Raw genomic sequence first — 20829 nt, forward strand, 5'->3', positions numbered from 1 at the left:
TTGTACAAAAATATGCAGCTGCTTGAGAGTAGTTACGTGCAGTACATAGCCGGGCTATCAAAATACCACCTTACTGGTACTGGTGCATTGCTGGGCTCTCAGAAAGCTACTTACCTGGTTATTACAAACATCGACTGCCACAGAAGAGAAAGGGAAACATTTGCTGCATTCTCTGCAATACCTGGGCAAAGTTCTCACTTGTGGCATAGACCCAAGAGCCTCTTCTTGCGTCGCAGCTTAGGTGGTCCTGGGACACAGTAACTCTGGAACCGCTGACTCTATGCTATCTCATCTTCTGTTTGCATTCTGCAGATAAAATAATGTTTTCTAGCCAGGGCTTTGGGCAGGCGCTGGGGAGTGGGGCTCTGTGGTTTGCAGAAGGAAAAATGTGGTGCATATCAACATAGGTTTACGAATGCAGTTTCATGAAATGCATTTTAAAATCAAAAAAGACTTGCATGAACATAATAAAACTACACTTTAGAGTGCATTTAAAATTGTGCTATGAACTGCATAATTAAATTCAACATAGGGAAAATGTGCTTGCTTTAAATGTGTAGTAAAATTAACAAGAAGTGCAAAATTCAGTAGGCTGTCATTTTTAATGTGCTTCTGTAACTAGGCCCAAACTATCTACTTTCAACTCTTGTTCACACTAAAAAGACGTTTCTTTAGAATATTTTGACTAGCACAGGCATCCTACTACAGAATGTGCTGACTTTCAGAATATGTTATTTTGCTTCATCACACCACATTAGCTCACCCTTCTTTAACAACATATTTTGCTGTGGATTCATATTGAATAGACTGTTAGAACAAATTAAATATGTGATGTGTATGCTTAACCAGAATATTGTCAATATATTTGTTTAATTACATTTTATTAGCCCTTGGTCTTCACAATGGGAAATTAAAAGCAGCTAACAGCTTAGATATGAAGGTTCTCCTGAGAACTTTCTTGCATGTGTCTAACATTGCAACATTAGTTATCAGCATGAATGTTTACCATGGGAATCAGGAGGAGAAGCAACAGATGTTGATGACACCATCAGACGAGTGGTTTCCATTGGCTGAAGACGACATACACCCACTAATTTCCGTTACATTATTTGTGCATTTCATATTATAATCAAGTGTTCCTAGCTAGAGAGGGAAGGTGATGCTTATTATTGAGAAGACTCTATACCTTACTCCTCGTTACTGAAAGCTACTGCTGACAGGGCCTTTACTCTCCTTTACCCTGACCCTTTTTGATCAATGCTACTGCTGCAATCATTCTTCTATGATTGATTTATTTTACGATTGCTACTGCAACTGTGGGCAAATCAGCTGAGTTTCCAGAATGACCCTTTATGGGACGATCAAGACTTTATTTATGCTCCGAAAATCTTGAAGAGACTCTTCATGGGTTCTCTATGGGTAGGTTAGGCTCTTTTAGATAGATTAGTGAGAAATTCCTTTTTGGAAGCAAACCTTTTCTTATTTATTTCTGTGATTTAGACTACTCTGAATAAAACCCTTAAAGCCTCCAGTTATTGGCCCTCTCTCTATCAAACGTGGTTTTAAGAGAGCAAGGACTGCCAATGATGAAGCATGACACCTGGTGGTGTGTGAGGACAGTCCTTAACATTGTTAGAGATGTCCTGCACTTTGCTGACTTAGTGCTTTGTAGGGATATGGTTACATCATGTCAATGACCAGTTTTTCAGGGTAACTTCTATTCTGTGTGCATTTGAAGATGAGATCTACCAGCCAGTGATCTTGAAATGCTTCAATATGGAACATGTGCTGGCGGTTAGCCATGCCAAGAATGAGGAACTAGAGGAGCACTCCTGTCGCAACAACCTGCGTATCATTGGGGTCCCAGAGTCTACAAATACCGACAAAATAGAAACTTATGTGGAGGGCATGCTGACAGCAATCTTTGGAGGCGAAAATCTGTCCCAACTTCTGGTGGTGGAGCAGGCTCCCTTATGGCGTGGCCCCCGCCTGGTATGCCTCCATGTCCAATCATAGCAAAGCTCTTAAACTATCGAGATAGGGATACAGTCCTTCTCTTGGCGAGAGAAAAGGGAGAAATCCAGTACCAGAGTTATCAGATCGCCTTTTATCCTGACTGGCCACCTAGGTACACCTGAAGGAGCCTGCATAATAGGGCAAACATATGTGGATGATGCCCTTGGATTCCGTTTACGGGCATTACATTTTGCTCTTTACGCAGATGATATGGTGCTACACATTAGAGATCTATCCGAGGATCTATCCTCGGTAATCAGTGAGTACATTAAATTTGAATACTACTCCGGATTATGTATAAATTGTACAAAATCTGTAGTCTTCCTGCTTACACCTGCTGCACAATGCTGTGACTTGGAGTTCCCCTTAGAGTGGCTGACAGACCCGGTTAAATATCTTGGGGTGTGGATACATAGGGATCCAGACACAGTCATACACAAGAATTATGGAAGGACCATGTCCAGGTTGGAAGATCTGGTCACGGGGTGGACGGCTCTCCAGCTATCTCTGGCAGATAGGCTGGCAGTTATTAAAATGATAGTCTTGCCAAAATGTTTATACTTATCCATTAATATTCCTATTGTGCTGCCAGAACCCTTCTTTAGACAGCTGTGCTCACTTTTGGTCACACTAGCATGGGCGGACAAGAAACCAAGAATTAGTTGGGACGTTCTTACACTTCCTTATGCAGATGGGGGTTCTGTGCCCCAGACTTCCAATTGTGTTATCTATGTGCATAGGCGCACTTGGCTCATTTCTGGTACACAGCGCATGACTTCACACCGCATGCAGCGATCGAACATGACGATGCTGCTCCGGTCCCACTCAGGGCTATATTACCCCATTCGAGGGTTGGGATCTCACGTGCCGAGGTAAATACATTACCACCACATTGGCAGCCTGGCGCAGACTGGCAAGGTGAGTTGAGAAACTTATGTTGTACGCTCCAGCGTTGCCTTTACTAGATCATTCTGATATATCTCTAGCTCATGAGGAAAGGTCACTTTTTATGTTACAAGCAGCAGGTCTGAAGACTATTAGAGATTTTCATCCTAATGGTACTTTTCTGATGCTGGCAGATGTACCAGCATCGCAGGCAAATGCCCCATTATTCATCTTTCTGTACTACCGTCTCCTGGTGGTTCTGCTCACATTTATCCCACACTTCCCTAGCCAGCCCCCTACACTAGCTGCATTACAAGTAATCCATGCAAGCACGGCACGCCAACACCTCATCACTAAACTTCATGCCACAGCACAAATGGATGGGAAACATGGAGATGAGAGGGCGCTTGCAAAATGGAATTCTGTTCTTCCTCAGCCCATAACGGAAGATGATTGGATGTTTTGTTGTATGCAACTCAGTACACTTACTTCAAACTGCAACCTGAGAATAATTCATTGAACTTTTTTACATCAAATGTATTATACTCCTCTGCAGCTATATAAATATGGGCTAAAAGGGGTAATAAATTGTGGGCGCTACGGAGCTAGGGTTTATGACTTCATGCACCTGGCCTGGTCGTGCCCACTGGTAATGCAATATTGGACACAAGTTACAAATACGCTGTCGGATATGGTCCTGGGGCGGGTGGAATGTAAGTCAGTGATTTGCCTTCTAGGCCTACTGCAGATTTTTCAGTTGCTGGATCGGAGATTTTTGTCAGGGAACCTATTATTAGCAAAACGGAGGGTAGCACTGCATTGGGGGAGCAGGGCTCAACCTACAAAATCAACTTGGCTATCTGATTGGTATACTGTAGATCACAATTGGAGCTGTACGCAGAGGAGTTACCTGTTTTTTCACGACCTAAAGATTATTGGGGACCTTTGATGGCTTATTTGTTACCCAACTCGGGGAATGGTGTGTAAGGTATCAAATGACAAAAGATTATGAATTTATTTGCTTTTAGACATGTAAGACCAATGCGTTTATCTAATGCAGTCTTCTCTTTTTTCTCATTGGTTCTCCTCTATGTGTGGCAGCGGTATAGTACTGGACGCTATTGCAGTTGGTTGTTAAGCCTCACCTGTGAGTAAGACATGTTCATTTTATGTCGTGTGGAGCAATATAAAAATGCAATAAAAAAATAAACAAAGAGAAATAAGGGTTTTAGAATCTTCTTCAACTTCACGTCATTAACTGAAAATAAAGAACCTGACAGTTAATGATATAAATGACTTGTACTTTTGTTTTAGCCCTATTCCAAAACAGTGGCAAAGGTCTAGCGACCTGATAAGCGCCACAGGATTTCGAGGATCCAAGCTGTAAGTTTGGGGTGATTGATTCAAAATTCGATTTGACGAGTCCTTAGGTGTTAAAAAACAGTATAGAAATGGAAACAATGTTTCGGTTGCCATCGATGAGGAGTATTGGATGCCGGTGCGAGACAAGCATTCAGTCAGATTATGATACTGCTTAGCCGAGGCAGGGTGGACTGTGCTGCCAGCTACCCTTATGGATCTGTTGTTCATGGGGGTCTTGAGAGAGAAGGAAACAGTTGTCCCAAAACCAGGCAGGATAATGGCTGCTGCGTATGTTTAGTGGTGCTTGCCTGGTGCTCCTGGGAGGTTCTATACAACAGAAGAGGCATGACGTATGCATGCCCTTGACAAATAGTGAGCGCGCAAAATGGAGCGACGATGGTGCCAGTGTTCTCTGGGAAAGGGCAAATTTACATATCCTCCCTGCGTCACAGACCCGTCATCACTCTTACTCATTCACGCATACATTCATTGGTGGGGCCCATAACACCAACACTCATACGTCTCACTCGAATCTGCACACAGGAGGAAGAGGAGCGCTGGACATGTGGGGGTACCTTATTACCTATAGGAAAGGAAATTCATTACAGTATGTACATAGTTACATCAGTACCTATAGAATCCCAACCCTAGCATCAGGGCACTCTACCACTTGGTCGACGGACTAATTAGTTGGACTGGTTGATGGTGTTTTAGAACCAGCTAAAACACATTAAAGCTTCGGAATCTTTAATCAATACCTTCCCTAAAGAATCACAAACTCATTTTCTGTTAATCAATGTTTAGTTTATCTAATTAATTTGCTTTCATTGGTATAATCAGCATTTTGGTCAACACAGTTCAAATTTGATTATTCAGTACAATTTAGCATGACAATCATATTTACCTAAATCTTGATTTTTAGCGACCATTAGCCCTTCATAAATTAAAGCTCTTCCAATATAACCCTCCAATCGAATGCAGGCTAAGACCCGATCAGTCCGGAGAAAAGTTATTTTTCCCCGCACGACACAGTCCCAAAGATCTCCGGGGACCTGACCCTCGTGCAAGCAAATCGATCAACGGGATTCGGATCACACTCCTGGAATGCAACAACACAACACCCATTACTAACCCCCCTTTTATAATAAATCTGGAAAATCCGACTACATTTGCTACTTTGGAGACGGTTCTGATTGGTCGAGCCATCAAATTTGCAAATTCCAATGGCTTTTCGAAAAGTTCCTTGGTTCCCATACTCTACTGAAGATGTCATTCTATGGCTGGGACAGTTCTCATGCGAAAGGGTCCGAAGTATCCATATCACGGCTACTTGGAATAGGTGTCCTTTGTTTTCCTTTCAGTCATACTAGTTGAACTTTGGCAGTCCTCCACATTCCTATCCTTGACGAGGGACACTGTGACTTGGTCAAAAGGACACCTGGAGATCTTCAGTGCCATCCGATTCTGTGCAGTAGACATCGCGCTCACACGAAGGTGGCCACTTCCGAACTCCATTTTGGATATTGCGGCCTAATAGGCCCGAATGCCAACTTAAGCGAAACAAACAAAGAATAATTAATATACGGAAATGACGATTCTAATGTTTAAACCCACAATAATCCCTTTATATATTAGTATTTTCCTAGCTTATAGCAACATTTAAAGCAATATTACTCACCATTTCATCCTAGCAGGAACGCAAGACATCACAAAAAGCAATATAACCATGCATTTTTTTATATCAATACAATCTACCATTAATATGCATACTACAGTTATTCATTAGGGTTATTTGCCATGCAATTTGCATTTAGTCCCGCGTGTAATTTGTGTTTCTTAAGTTGTAAGGTTGGTTAATTAAACCACGGCACACAATTAATATACTTTAGTAATTAGAAAGTTACATAATTAGTATTTTCATGCAAAATAGAGAAGGTATACAAAATGTTGTTTTACCTGCACCACCAATCCCCCTTTGGTGATTTTTTAATATCACCACAAATTCCCCTAAATTTCAATTTACATTTTTATGGAAATTATGTCTCAGTTCCCTTACAACATGTTAGGTTACATCACTGTTTCTCCCATCTCATCCTCTTTTGCCTTCTTATACATACTTTCTTTCCATTCATCCAGTTCTATATCTCCCCTTTCTCTTTCCTTTCTGTCTTTTTCTCTCCTTCTGGTTACTTCTCTTTTTATTTTATTTTGTAATTTTCTTCTTTTTATACATACGCAACCTAATCTTAATATTAATACTAATATTACCACACAAGTTACTGGAATTAGAATCTTGCCTATAAATGTACTGCCTAATTTAACTAAGAAGTTCTTAATAGTAGAAAACCCTTTACCAATTTTCTCCCAAACACTTTCAACTTCCAATGGAACAATCTCCTCATGCAAGTCGGTTATATTCTTAATATATGTTTTTAAATCTTGACTTTCGTCAGGAAAGTAAGTACAACAATGTTGCACCTTCAGCATTCCACAAACTCCTCCCTCTTTGGCCAAAATAATATCAAGGGCAAGTCGATTTTGCATCACCATGGCACTCATGGCAACCATTTCGGTATTTACCAATAAAAACCCTCCAGCAGTGCTTGTCGATAAACGATCCACTACTGTAGATAACTTTCTGATTTTATGTGCATTCAGAGATATTCCAACAGCTGGTATCAGTGCTCCAAAAATATCTCCTACAATTTCTGACCAACTTTCCCTCCGTCTACGTATTATTTGTCTACCTATCTCATGCGCACCATCTTTTTCCCTTCCGACATGAAATATCTTTGGGAAGACCGGGCCTAGGTAACATGTGCCATACCAATGGTCCGGTAACCAATAATATGCTTTGTTCCCACAGATGAAATATAACCCAGGGAATACCAGATCGTTTCCTCCTTTAAATCCCCATCCTCCCATGATTCTATATGTATCATGGCATTCACTCGCACCTATAAAATAGTTATCATACACAGTTTCATTTCTTCTAATACACAATTTCCCTTTCTGAGGCCAATCTAAAGCCACAGCTGGACTAGTTTCTCCCTTCAAATGTTTTTGTCTTTCTACATCCCAAACTGTCTTCTCTCCTTTTCCCTCAGGTATCTTTCTTTGCATCTTAATTCTCCTCTCTTCCACCATGTCCAAAAAGGTCTTTTCTTCCTTCCTTAAACTACAAGTAAGATTATTTTTAAACACTGCCTCTAAAGTCAATTCTCTAGTTTCTAAGAAATATTCACCTAAAACTTTACCAGGTTTTATCTTATTCAATTCAGGAACGACAGGTACTTGTGAAAAAATGTTATCTACGTCGGAAAAATAATACTCTAGTTTCCCTGTCTTATAAAACAGACTTGCTAACACACTACATGTTATAAGTCTAAGGAAGGTGGTGATATGTAACACCTTCTGACACTGATGCAGGTAACTGCATACAGACATAACAGTCCCTAACGTCCATAGTTTTTACATATTCATATAATAATTTTGAAAAAACGTTGTTAGAAAAATCAGTTATGGACCTATCCTTATGTAAATCAGTTCTATCTATAAATCTAGTTGTGTGAGTATAATGAATCTTTTCTACATTAGTCTTATTCTTGGTATGACCCTCTATAGTTTCGAATGTTACTTTAAATGAAATTATTAAGGCTAATACACTCCATAGAAGCATTAGTAATCCTGTACAACAACAACACACTTTGCACCATCTTCGAAGGAACACACATGTAGATTTTCTACCTTCTGTGTTTGCCATTTCGGAAAGGATTAGTGTCTTTTGACTTGGCCTCATCCACTCACAACTAGTTTTGTCTAAACCCAATGCTCTGAGCGCCTACTTGGTTCTTTCAGTCATATGTCTTTATCCAGTAATTCAATCTCTCCGCAGCCTTTTCTTCTCGCTTCAATCTGACATTTGATCATATTTCACTTTGTCTTCACAATCTTGATTCAGAATTTCCTGAACATCCCCTTCTTCTCCGATATTGGACAAGATAACTCTCAGGATCTCCGAATCTTCTTCCTCTTCAACCACTTCCGGTACAGTCACTCCTAGACCTTCCTGGCTATCTGCTTCCTCTGGTACTTCAGGAAGTGCCACGTTGGTCCATTCCGGCGACTTATAGCTCTGGTTGGGTTTCTTAATTCGTATTCCCTTTTCAAGGTGTGTCTGATCAGTGTCATTTGAGTTTTCTTGGCTAGACACCTTATTCACTTGTTCTGCTTTGGATGACTCAACTCGTGTCAATTGATATCTCAGTCTTTTTACTTTGTTTGGCCAAATTTCCTCCTTTGCTGGCCTTTTCAACTTATTTCCCTTTTCACCTCTTTTAGTTTTCCAGGCTCTCTTTCTCAGGACTCGTCCTTCTTGTACTTCTCCTTCACTATCCTCAGATTCAGTCTCAACTTGACCTTCACCTTCGGTAGAATCTCCTTCCACAACTTCCTGTTCTCTATCTAATTTTGTTCCTCCTCGTGTTTCTTCCATGCAATCTTCCTGCTGACTAACTGTCCCTTCTTCTTCCTGGATGTGTGGTTTCCCTACACCTCCTCGGGGTTCTTCCGCAACAATCTTACCCTCACTCTCTGTATCTATTTCCTCACCTTCTACTTCTACGATCTCAGGTAGAATTTCTCTTGTACTTGCACTTGGAGCTTCCTTTTCAAGAATTTCCTTAACAGTTTCTTCAATGTTCTCCTTTACGCTTTTTGATATTTTCTCTTGTTCAGGATCTGACTCTGAACTGGTATCAGAAATCTCCAATCACCTTCTTAATGGTAAATTCTCTGGACTTGGTTCAAACTCTTCCCTTCTTGGGGTTGGTCTTGCTCTGGCTTCTTCTGAGTCCGACTCGGAACTGGTATCGGGTTCTCCAAAATATTCTTCTTCAGGTCTATTCACGGGACTAGGAATTCGCAGAGTATGACTCGCATGAATCCAATTCTTTACTCTGGCACATTTCACAGCCCTTGTCGTGGTCAAAATTACTTGACGCGGTTTTCCCCAACGTGGGACCAGGCAATTTCTTCTCTTATGTACTTTAATCCTTACCCAGTCTCCTGGACTTAAATCATGAGCTGGCTTCTTTTCAAGGGTGGTGGCATCCGATCCAACCTGATGAAACACAGAATGAACAGAATCAGCCAACCCCTTGCAATAATCCAACACAAAGTCATCAGTTATAGGCAGTAGTTTGTTGACAGGAATGAAAGCATGTCTCATTGCCCTACTCTTAATGGTTTCATGAGGACTCAGTCCCGTGTTCCTATCAGGGATAGATCTAATAGTCATGAGCACTAGAGGCAAGACATCAGGCCATTTCAATCCTGCGGCCAAACACATTTTTCCCAATCTGTTCTTAACCCCTTCGCTGCTGCGGACATTCCGCTGCAGCGCTGGGGGGGGGCAGGGGGGCAGCGCGGTGGGCCTGTGCTCATGACGGAGCCGTTCCGTCATGAGCCACGGTTGAGCTGTGCTCATGACGGAACGGTTCCGTCATGACTCCGCCCATTTGCGTTGTCCCCCCGCACAGGCGGGGAAACAGTGCCGCGTAGGCGGAACGGTTCCGTCATGAGCACACGGCAACCGTGGCTCATGACGGAACGGTTCCGTCATGAGCGGGGAAGGGGTTAATGGTGCCATTCACTTGTTCCACCACTCCAGAAGCCTCTGGACGGTAAGCACAGTGCATTTTTTGTTGTACATTCAATGATTCACAAATCAATTTTATAAATTCATTCTTAAAATGCTTTCCTCTCTCTGACTCGATCGCAACTGGGAAACCGAATCTAGGAATGAATTCTCTCAATAGGAACTTGGCTACTGTAACCCCATCACTCCTTCTGGTTGGGTACGCCTCTACCCATTGTGAAAAAAGACAAACCACTACTTAGACATATCTTAGTCTATTACATGGGGGCATTTCAATGAAATCAATCTGCATTTTGGTGAAAGGACCTCCTTCCCGTCCTATTGTTCCCAAACTCACCACTGTCTTTCTTCCTGGATTGCATTGTTGACATGTCAGACATCTTTGACAAAGGCTCTCCGCTACAAGCCGAAACGTAGCATTGTACCATGTCTGTTTGAAAAGTCTGATCATAGCATCTCTTCCTACATGTGCTTGCCCGTGGTACCTCCGTGCCATGGTAGAGACCATGCTATCAGGCATGACTGGTCTTCCATTCCGATAAACCCAAACTCTGTCTGACTCTCTGGGTGCGCATCCTGATTGTATCCACTGTCTCTTTTCCTCATCTCCTGCCTCATCCTGCAATTGTCTCACTTCGTCCCACGTATTTACGGTGTTAGTAAAAAGTAAGGGACATGAGTTCATTTCCTTTTCCCTATTTCTGTTTACCGAATTCTGATTACGCGCACAATACTGTGCTATGTCGTTTGCGAACTCGTTTCCTCCCGACACATAGTCAGCGGTCTTCGAGTGGGCAGCACACTTTACCACTGCTAATTGCTTAGGCAGCTGTATCACCTCAAGCAACTTTCCGACCACTTCAGCATTTCCTATAGGGGTCCCACTTGATGTCAAGAACCCCCTTTGGGACCATATTTGCCCAAAGTCATGCACCACTCCGAAGCCGTACTGGCTATCGGTAATCACAGTGACTCTCAGATTCTTTCCCAACTTGCACGCTCTTGTTAATGCAAACAATTCAGCAACTGGAGCTGATCTCACTCCTTTCAAACAAGACGCTTCCAATACAGCTGCTACAGTACACACTGCATATGCGGCACTCAAAATCCCTTCATCTGTTCGCAAACATGACCCATCCACAAACATCTCATAATCACTTTCTTTCAGAGGCACATCCTTTATGTCCGGACGTGGCTTCGTGCAATAGTCAAGCACTTCCAAACATTCATGATCCACATCGTCTTTTACTTCCACATTTTCAGCATCGGGCAACAACGTTGAGGGGTTTACATTGAGACACCTCACAAGGCTCACATTTGTTGCTCCCAAAATGACTTTCTCATATTTAGTCAGACGACTATGCGTCATAAATTGGGTGTAGTTCCTGGTTAAAAGGATTGCCACATCATACGGTACAAACACTCTTACAGGTTATCCCATCACAATTCCTTCACTCTGTTCCAAGCTCTTACAGGTAGCAGCCACTGCTTTCAAACAGCCAGGCAATGACACAGCTACAGGATCAAACACAGCCGAAAAATATGCAACAGGCCGTCTTAATTTTCCATGTTTCTGTACTAACACAGAAAGTGCACATCCATCTCTCTCACTACAACAGAGCTCAAACTCATTTTCATAGTCAGGCATTCCAAGAGCTGGGGATTCACACAAACTGTCTCTTAATTGTTTAAAATCCTTCAACTCTTCTTTGTTCAGTTCAAGAGGGTCTTTCACATCACTTTTCGTCAATCGCACCAAGGGTTTTGCAATCGGTGAAAAGTTGCTGATTCACCGACGACAATATCCAACCATTCCAAGGAACATTCTCACTTCTCTTTGAGTCATTGGTGCTCTCATTCCTTTTATTATTCTGAACCCTTCTCAATTTTATGGCCTAAGTATTGTACTTCCTTTTTACAAAACTGTTATTTTGATGGGGATACTTTAAGTCCTCCATCTGCCAAATGATTTAACAATGCAACTGTATCTACTACACAGGCTTCTCAGGATTTAGATGCCACCAGTAGGTCATCGATGTACTGAACTAGCACTGAGCTTTCAGGCCTTTTTAAATCTTCAAAGGATTTCTTTAGAATCTGATTAAATATTGATGGACGTTCTGTATACCCCTGTGGGATTCAGCAACATGCCAAGGTACGTTCGCCGAACCGGAACGCAAAAATCTGTTGGCTGTCAGGGTGCAATGGGATGGAAAAGAAAGCATAACACAGATCAATGACCGTGTCTCATTCTGCATCGTGAGGAATCTGGTACAGAATCACTGAAGGATTTGGTACTATGGGACGACATGGTACAACAGTTTTATTTACTTTGCTCAGGGCTTGCACTATTCTGAAGGTTCCGTTAGGTTTCTTCAGACCCATGATTGGTGAATTACATGGGCTACTCATTATCTCTCTCAAAATACCCTGTTCAATCATCTTGTCTATTATAGGCGTAACTTCTGCAATTATTTCGGGTGTCAATTTATACTGAGGAATATTTGGGTAACTTATTCCTTCCTTTACAGTAATCTTTACAGGGCCTACATTTCTCATTAACCCCATATCTTCTCCTGTGAAATCCCATACCTCGGGTTTCACAGTTTTCTTCACTTCCTGAGGCAATTCTTCTGCATCAAATACCGCAAAGGCTCCAGTAACCTCGGGTTCCAGATTGGCCATGGGCATTTTGTACAGTACATCCTCATCAGGAGTCTCAAAAGCTATGCCATCAGGAGTACAGAAAATCGTGCAATTCATTTTACACAACAAATCCCTCCCTAACAAATTTATAGGACTGGTATCGCACACAACAAAGCGGTGCATATCTGAAAATGTTCCTAATTTAACTTTAACTGGTTCAGTAAGATATGTTTTTATCTGTCTGTTTGAGACTCTGACTACTTGCATTGTGTCATCCGAGAGAGGAAGATTTTTAACATCAGCTGATCTAACAGTAGAACGAGTAGCACCAGTATCTACCAGGAAAGTAATATTTTCATCATTTATCTTTCCATCTGCAAAAGGGTCTGTCTGGTCTACTTCTAGAGTTGCACCAAGTACGCACTCTTCTTCCTCTCCTCGGCACCGTCAATAACTCTCTTCTGACTCACTGTCATAGCGCTGCAGCCAATACTGCAAAATAGCACTAGCGCGCAGTAGCTTGGTTACCTGTTCTTCGGTGTAGAATCCTGTCTCATTACTGTATCTCTGAGGGTTTACGCTCTGTGGAAAAGGTGGCTTTGGCACCTGACACTGTTGGGAAACAACCTGCTGCTGTCACTGTGGTTGACAACTCACCTCATTCTGCACCTGTGGATTCAATGAGGCATTATCGCCATTAGCACTTGAGGGTAATTTACACTCAGTTTTCCAATGCCCTACCTTTCCGCAATTATGACATGGCCACTTCTTCTTGGCTTCTTCTAAACTAATCTGTCCCTTTCCTTTTCCAATATTAGGTTTTAATTTTACATGGCCCATGCCATTTGCTTGTTCAATCAGTTGGGCTTCTTGTCTTTCCACTACCTTAACCTGAGCCCACATGGCCTTTTCTTTTAAATTGCGTTGCTTTGCTTCAATTTCGTCAGTAAAATATTTTGCATGTCTCAGTACTTCATCTATCTTTTTATTTTGCCAATCCACTGTATGTTGCTTAATCATCTCACTTACCTCAGGTCTTAACCCATACACAAACCGCTATAAAAAATGACTTAAATCCTTCTCACTTAGTTTTTCATCACCACTGTATTGCTTAAATGCCAACAGTAATCTCTCATAATAGGCATGTACAGATTCCTTTACTTCCTGATGAGCTCTATCAATCTTTACCCAATCCGTTTCTCTCTGAGGCACTTTATTCTTCAAAAAGGTGATTACCTGTTCATACTTTCTCATTAATTCTGGGTCAGGGCACCTGTTTTTTTTTAGGGTCCCTAGGATACTCCTGAGTGGGCCAACCAATTGTAATTTTACATTCTGCCCATAAATCTGCTGGTACAATTATATTAAACAGGCCATTCAAATCTACCCACAGTACCTTTGCTAATTTTACAAATATTTCTACTCGTCGGTACCACTCCACGGGTTTCTCGCGAAGTCGGGGGGAAATCATTTGTAAATGACAAAATGTCCTGTCTAGTCCAGGGAATATGCACATACCCTCCTCCTGGGATCTCCCTCATGGGGCTTTCTGTTACCACTGTTTCCTTTTCTCTTACTGGAAACGCTGAAAAAGTCTTATCTGTATTCTCATCTCTTTTCCGAAACCACCTACTTTTCCACCTATCCACATCACCTCATTTCCTTAGTAAGGCAATCAGTAATTTTATTTGAGTTAGTCTTCCTGCAGTATTAAAGTTTTCGATATACTTTTCGGAGAAATCTACTCTATATGGTTTCTGTAAGGTTCTTATTTTTTCAAAATCAATACCCATTTCGCTTGCTGTCTCTTCTAATTTCTCATACAAGCTTCCAGCTCTCCAAGTTATACTTTTACATAGAAACATTAACTCTTCGTCCTGATATGCTTTTAATTTTTCAGTTGGAATCGTCCCTGCTATCAATTCTTCCAGTGTTATTTTTAGTTTTGCCACATCTAAAGGTTGAGGTTCTGTATCTTTTCGCTGTAAGCTTCTTAACCAATCACTTAATTCTTCAGAAGTGGGACCTACAGGATTCGTTTCATTCCTTATTCGCTCTACTCTTCTCTCTGGGGTCTCTGGGGCTGATTCTGTAGTCATTAGCGTTTTACTTGCTGGGCTTTGATTCAGTGTCAGATTTTTAGGAGTACTTAATCCTGAGGTTCCTACTAATTTTCCCGATGGATTTTCTCCTGAACTTCTTGCTTCTGTCTCAATTGGTTTATTACTATGGTATGGAACGGTCAAACAATGCTCGCTATCTTTCTGTTTATCAAAGACAGGCATCACTGGTCCTATAGTTACAGGCACAGTTACAGCTTCCATGTTTTTATTCAATTCCCTAATTTTCTCAGTTAGTTCCAAAGTATTCCTAGCCAATTCTGCTGAATTTTCATTTACCATCCTAACGGGTTGGGATATCTTAGACTCTCTAAAGGGATTATTTTTCCCTACATCAGGGTCTGTTTGTTCAAAAGGTTTACTTCGTGTAACTTCTTTTACTGGCGCACTCGGCATGAACAACGTTGAATTTGGTTGGTACGGGGGAGGATTTTTATAAAACATGTCTTTAAGCACATCATCCTCCGATTCATTCACACCATACTTGTAGCCTTCTGACCCTGTATTGTTTCTCTTCGCTTCTCTGTACATTTTCTACCACTGGTCTCTTCTGCATTTCTTAACGGAAACATCCCATCAGCCATATTCGCACTCCGCCATCTCCTCATCCTATCAACATGATTTTCCTGTCCATACGGTCTACCAAACATATAACTATACCTTCCGCCACTCCGCTGTCGTTCTCTTTCGTACATCTCATCTTCCCATTCCGTTAAAGCTTCAAACTGAGTAGGTCTAGGTCTCGGTTCTAATCTCATCATTTTTTCTTTTAAGTTCCTCAATACAGCTAAATTAAATGAACCATTTTCTGGAAAGGCTAAAACTCCATCATCTTTTGTGTTCTTTGCCCAATTATCTAGCCAGATACATGTGTGGTACCCATATTTTGCAACCATGAAGGATGCGGGTGATTTCGGTGGAGGAAGCAACTGTCCTTCTCTAGTCACAATCGGCTTATCCTTTTTAAATAAATTCTTGATCTTCCCAAACCATTACTTTTTCTCCCTCTCGGGTGGATCATAATACAGAATTTTCTCTTAAATCTGTAGTCTCGATTTACTAGGCCTCTGTAATCGGTCTATTACAACTATTATGGTTGCTGTCCAGTCGCAGTATGTCTTACACTAACGCACCAATCGGGAGCGTTCTCTTTACTCCGAAATTCTCCAACTGCAGCATGACTCACACTAACGCACCAATCGGGAGCGTTCATGTCACACTGGAAATTCTCCACTCCTAGCGCGGCACTCACCAGCGCACCAATCCTGTGCGTCTACGTCACTCCACAGCTGGCCAATCCCAGCGCGGCCTTACTGACATCAGCTTTTCCTCGCTACTCCTGCTTCTGCTGACCCCTCCTTTACAAAATCTATCGGCAAACTTTTCTTACGTTCTTTTCAATCAAACATCGGTTAGTAACGACATAAAAACACCACCATTGCCTGTTTCTCTAAACCAAAAGGATAGTTTTGTCCAATTACACAAGAATTCAGTATTTCTGGAGAGCAGAGCTTACCTCTGCCCTTCCACGGAATTATTCAGTTTCACCGATAAAGTAGCACTTCCCTCTACCTTACCCTTCTAATAAGCAAAAAGGCTAACCGTTTCTCTGGGGATAAAACACATGTGGAGACTAAACTGCTCCTGAGAATTAAGGCCAGAGTTTCACGAGAGAACCTGATGCTATTTCACCCACTCACTTACACACAGAAATGTCCCTAACGATAACACACAACGATGTTCCCAATTTGAACCCAGACAATGCGTTGTGCAACTCCAATCGCCACACGTTTTCTCCATGTACCTACAGGGCAACAAGACAATACACCGTGCGACTTCACTTGCCACACGTTTTCCCCGTGTACCTACAGGGCATCCAACTTCCTACATCCCGGAAGTCTTCAAAAACAACATAAAACGCGACGCAACTCAACATAGGGTGTTAGAACATAAACCAAAAATCAATCAATCAATCACTCATCAATAATCACCAAACCAATACAATAAAACCATAACTCTGCTACCAGAAAAACTGCTCCAGCGGCAAAGGGCAAATTTACATATCCTCCCTGCGTCACAGACCCGTCATCACTCTTACTCATTCACGCATACATTCATTGGTGGGGTCCATAACACCAACACTCATATGTCTCACTCGAATCTGCACACAGGAGGAAAAGGAGCGCTGGACATGTGGGGGTACCTTATTACCTATAGGAAAGGAAATTCATTACAGTATGTCTATATTGACATCAGAACCTATAGAATCCTAACCCTAGCATCAAGGCACTCCACCACTTGGTCGACGGACCAATTAGTTGGACTGCTTGATGGTGATTTAGAACCAGTTAAAACACATTAAAGCTTCGGAATCTTTAATCAATACCTTACCTAAAGAATCACAAACTCATTTTCTGTTAATCAATGTTTAGTTTATCTAATTAATTTGCTTTCATTGGTATAATCAGCATTTTGGTCAACACAGAGTTTAAATTTGATTATTCAGCACAATTTAGCATGACAATTATATTTACCTAAATCTTGATTTTTAGCAACCATTAGCCCTGCATAAATCAAAGCTCTTCCGATATAACCCTCCAATCGAATGCAGGCTAAGACCCGATCAGTCCGGAGAAAAGTTATTTTGCCCCGCACGACACAGTCCCAAAGATCTCCGGGGACCTGACCCTCGTGCAAGCAAATCGATCAACGGGATTCGGATCACACTCCTGGAACGCAGCAACCCAAAACCCATCTACTAACCCCTCTTTTATAATAAATTTGGATAATCCTACTACATTTGCTACTTTGGAGACGGTTCTGATTGGAAGAGCCATCAAATTTGCAAATTCCGACGGCGTTTTCGAAAAGTTCCTTGGTTCCCATACTCTACTGAAGATGTCATTCTATGGCTGGTACAGTTCTCATGCGAAAGGGTCCGAAGTTTCCATATCACGGCTACTTGGAGTAGGTGTCCTTTGTTTTCCTTTCAGTCATTCTAGTTGAACTTTGGCAGTCCTCCACGTTCCTATCCTTGACGAGGAACACTGTGACTTGGTCAAAAGGACGCCTGGAGATCTTCAGTGCCATCCGATTCTGCACAGTAGACATCGCGCTCACACGACGGTGGCCACTTCCGAACTTATTTTGGATACTGCGTCCTAGTAGGCCCGAATGCCAACTTAAGCGAAACAAACATAAAGAATAATTAATATACGGAAATGACGATTCTAATGTTTAAACCCACAATAATCCCTTTATATATTAGTATTTTCCGAGCTTATAGCAACATTTAAAGCAATATTACTTACCATTTCGTCCTAGCAGGAACGCAAGACATCACAAAAAGCAATATAACCATGCATTTTTCTATATCAACACAATCTACCGTTAATATGCGTACTACAGTTATTCATTAGCGTTATTTGCCATGCAATTTGCATTTAGTCCCGTGTGTAATTTGTGTTTATTAAGTTGTAAGGTTGGTTAATTAAACCACGGCACACAATTAATATACTTTAGTAATTAGAAAGTTACATAATTCGTTTTTTCATGCAAAATAGAGAAGGTATACAACATTTTGTTTTACCTGCTCCACCACCAGCCAATGTCAAGCCTTTGGTCAGGCAGCAGCCTACAATGTAGTTACAGCATGTCTCAGTTTGAGACAGTGTGCTCACGCTGTCTAGAGCCAAGACCTAAAATGGTTTTGGACTCTACGATTGAAGCTCTAACACGTTACAGCGGCAATTTGCTTGGTTCTCTTAGCAGAACCTCTCAAGCGTGGCTACATATATGGGGTCACTCAAGCAGACCCCCTTAATAAATGTAATTACTTCTTTTAAAAATGTATAATAAATGTACTTACCTCATGCCCGGTGACCAACCTGGAGCAGAAAGAAAAAAGAGGAAGTGAGGTCAGTATGATTACTGATAATACAAGCCTAACAGGACGTGATTGGATGCCGTATTGGAGGAAAACACTTTATTTCTACTTGGTGATCATTCTAGTAGGAGGAGCTGATGCTCATAGTGCAATGACGGTGACAGGGAAGTTGCACATGGAGATAATAATGTTTGGATTTTTCTGGTGTAATCAGGTATCATTCCAAATAATTTTCTTAGAAAATGCTGGGGAATATTGATGCAGTCGAAGGATGCTTAGCACAGTAAAGGTATATATTCTTGCACTGGATTTGTGTGTTTTGTAGCATGGTGTATTTTACAAAAAAGTAATTAGCTGTTATCACAGCAATTTAATGTTCTAGAGGGATGGAATAGTCTTACAATGTGGTAGGATATTTGGGACAAACTGATGATAAATTTGGATACCTGGCACAGTGATCTAACAGTTCTGAAAAGTGATTTTATCTTAGAACATTGGAATGTTGAGAGCACCCTTGAAAACAATGGAGTAACTCAGGAACAATAATGGCTGGCAGAGGCCTTCTGCTCCAACATTCCTATGTTTGCCTTTTAATGTGCCCTGTTCATATTAAAACATAGTGGATGAATTGTTCTAAAAGCCTTACAGCCCTTATATGGCCATTTTTTAACCTTTTGTTCCCACTGCAGGAGCGGATCAAACTGAGGTCCCTTTGACCTCGGTTTGATCCCTTCCTGTAACGTGCACTAGGCCCCTCCACACAAGTGGGGCAGCGATTTTATCGGCATGAGTAGGGTAATGCTAGGTGGTAGGAACTTTCTGTATTCCTGTAGGTTCCATCATCGAAATGTAATGAAAATGTTTGATTTCAAGCAAAGTTTGAGGTTTGCATGGCAATGTGGGTAAAAAAATCTCATGGGATCCGCACAAGTCACACCACCCTGGACTCCCGTAGTTATCTATTTTTCAAAAATCTGCAGGCTTGCTACGTTTCCCTAGCCTGAGTTAGGGCAAAATATCCACGCTACCCACTTCGCAAGAAATGGGTCAGCTTTTGGTGGACAAATGCGACGTATCCGTGTTCTGTTTTGGGTCGTTTTCTGTCACGGGCGCTGGGCTTCCCCACACAAGAGAGGTACCATTTTTATTAGTAGTCTTAGGAGCATTATTGGTGGGAGTAAGTTTGTGGCTCCTTGCAGCTTCCAAAACTTTCCATCACAGAAATGTGAGGAAAATGTGTTTTTTAGTCAGTCAATCAATACAACTTTATTTGAAGGCATTATAGCATCCATAAAAGCACCTCACAATGCAAACAATTATAGAGAATATACAATTCATAACATGCACAACTAAATATACACATACAAATACAATAAAACATGATCAGAATAGCAATAATAGCAGGGGTAAATTTAGGACAGCATGGACCTATGCGCTCGTACAGAGGATTTTAGGAAAGACCCAACGTGCAAAATAGCTTCCTTATTAATTAAAAGTAATACAAATCTGGAGATGCAGTCCTATATTAAAGATATTGCTATGCCCAAACTTGCGCCGGAGGTGGCCCTTGTACTCGAGGCTGATCTTACGATTGCAGAGCTGCAATTGGCGATCGGTTCGCTGCAATCTGGGAAGGCAATGGGGCCTAATGGTATACCTGTAGAATTATACAAAAAAACAGCCGGAACAATTGCCCCACACCTGCTAAATATGTATTGTGATAGCCTACAAAGCGGTGAGCTCCCATTAGATCTACGATTAGTCACTATAGTGGCGATCCCAAAACCTGGAGAGCCCCCCGAGGAGTGTACCTCGTACCGTCCCATATCTTTAATCAATGTGGAGGCAAAAATTCTACCAAAACTCGCACTGCAACTTACACCACACCTAGGGATGCTGATACATCCAGACCAGTCTGGCTTCATGCCGGGCAGAAGTACGGCATTAAACTTACGACGCCTACATGGAGTGATGGCCCGCATAAAATATATGCAAGACCCTGCAGTTTTCCTTTCCCTGGACGCTCGAATGGCGTTCGATATGGTGGAGTGGCACTTCCTTTTTGCTGTGCTTACTCATTTGGGCTTTGGTCCTAAATTTTGTGCATGGATACGCTTGCTGTACACTAACCCGGTGGCACATGTGATGGCTAATGGTCACATTTCTAGGGACTTTCCACTCTCACGTGGCACACGCCAAGGCTGCCCGCTGTCACCGCTGCTGTTTGCTCTTGTACTGGAGCCGCTGGCGGCGTG

At 41.8% G+C, this 20829-nt stretch overlaps 1 pseudogene; it reads right to left on the reverse strand.

The window, feature by feature from the left end:
- The window catches only part of LOC146802011 (uncharacterized), a 74881-nt pseudogene that overhangs the window by 36632 nt on the left and 17420 nt on the right, over nt 1-20829 (reverse strand).

Source organism: Triturus cristatus, chromosome 8 (assembly GCF_964204655.1).
Source record: "Triturus cristatus chromosome 8, aTriCri1.1, whole genome shotgun sequence".
NCBI classification, from domain to species: Eukaryota; Metazoa; Chordata; class Amphibia; order Caudata; family Salamandridae; genus Triturus; species Triturus cristatus.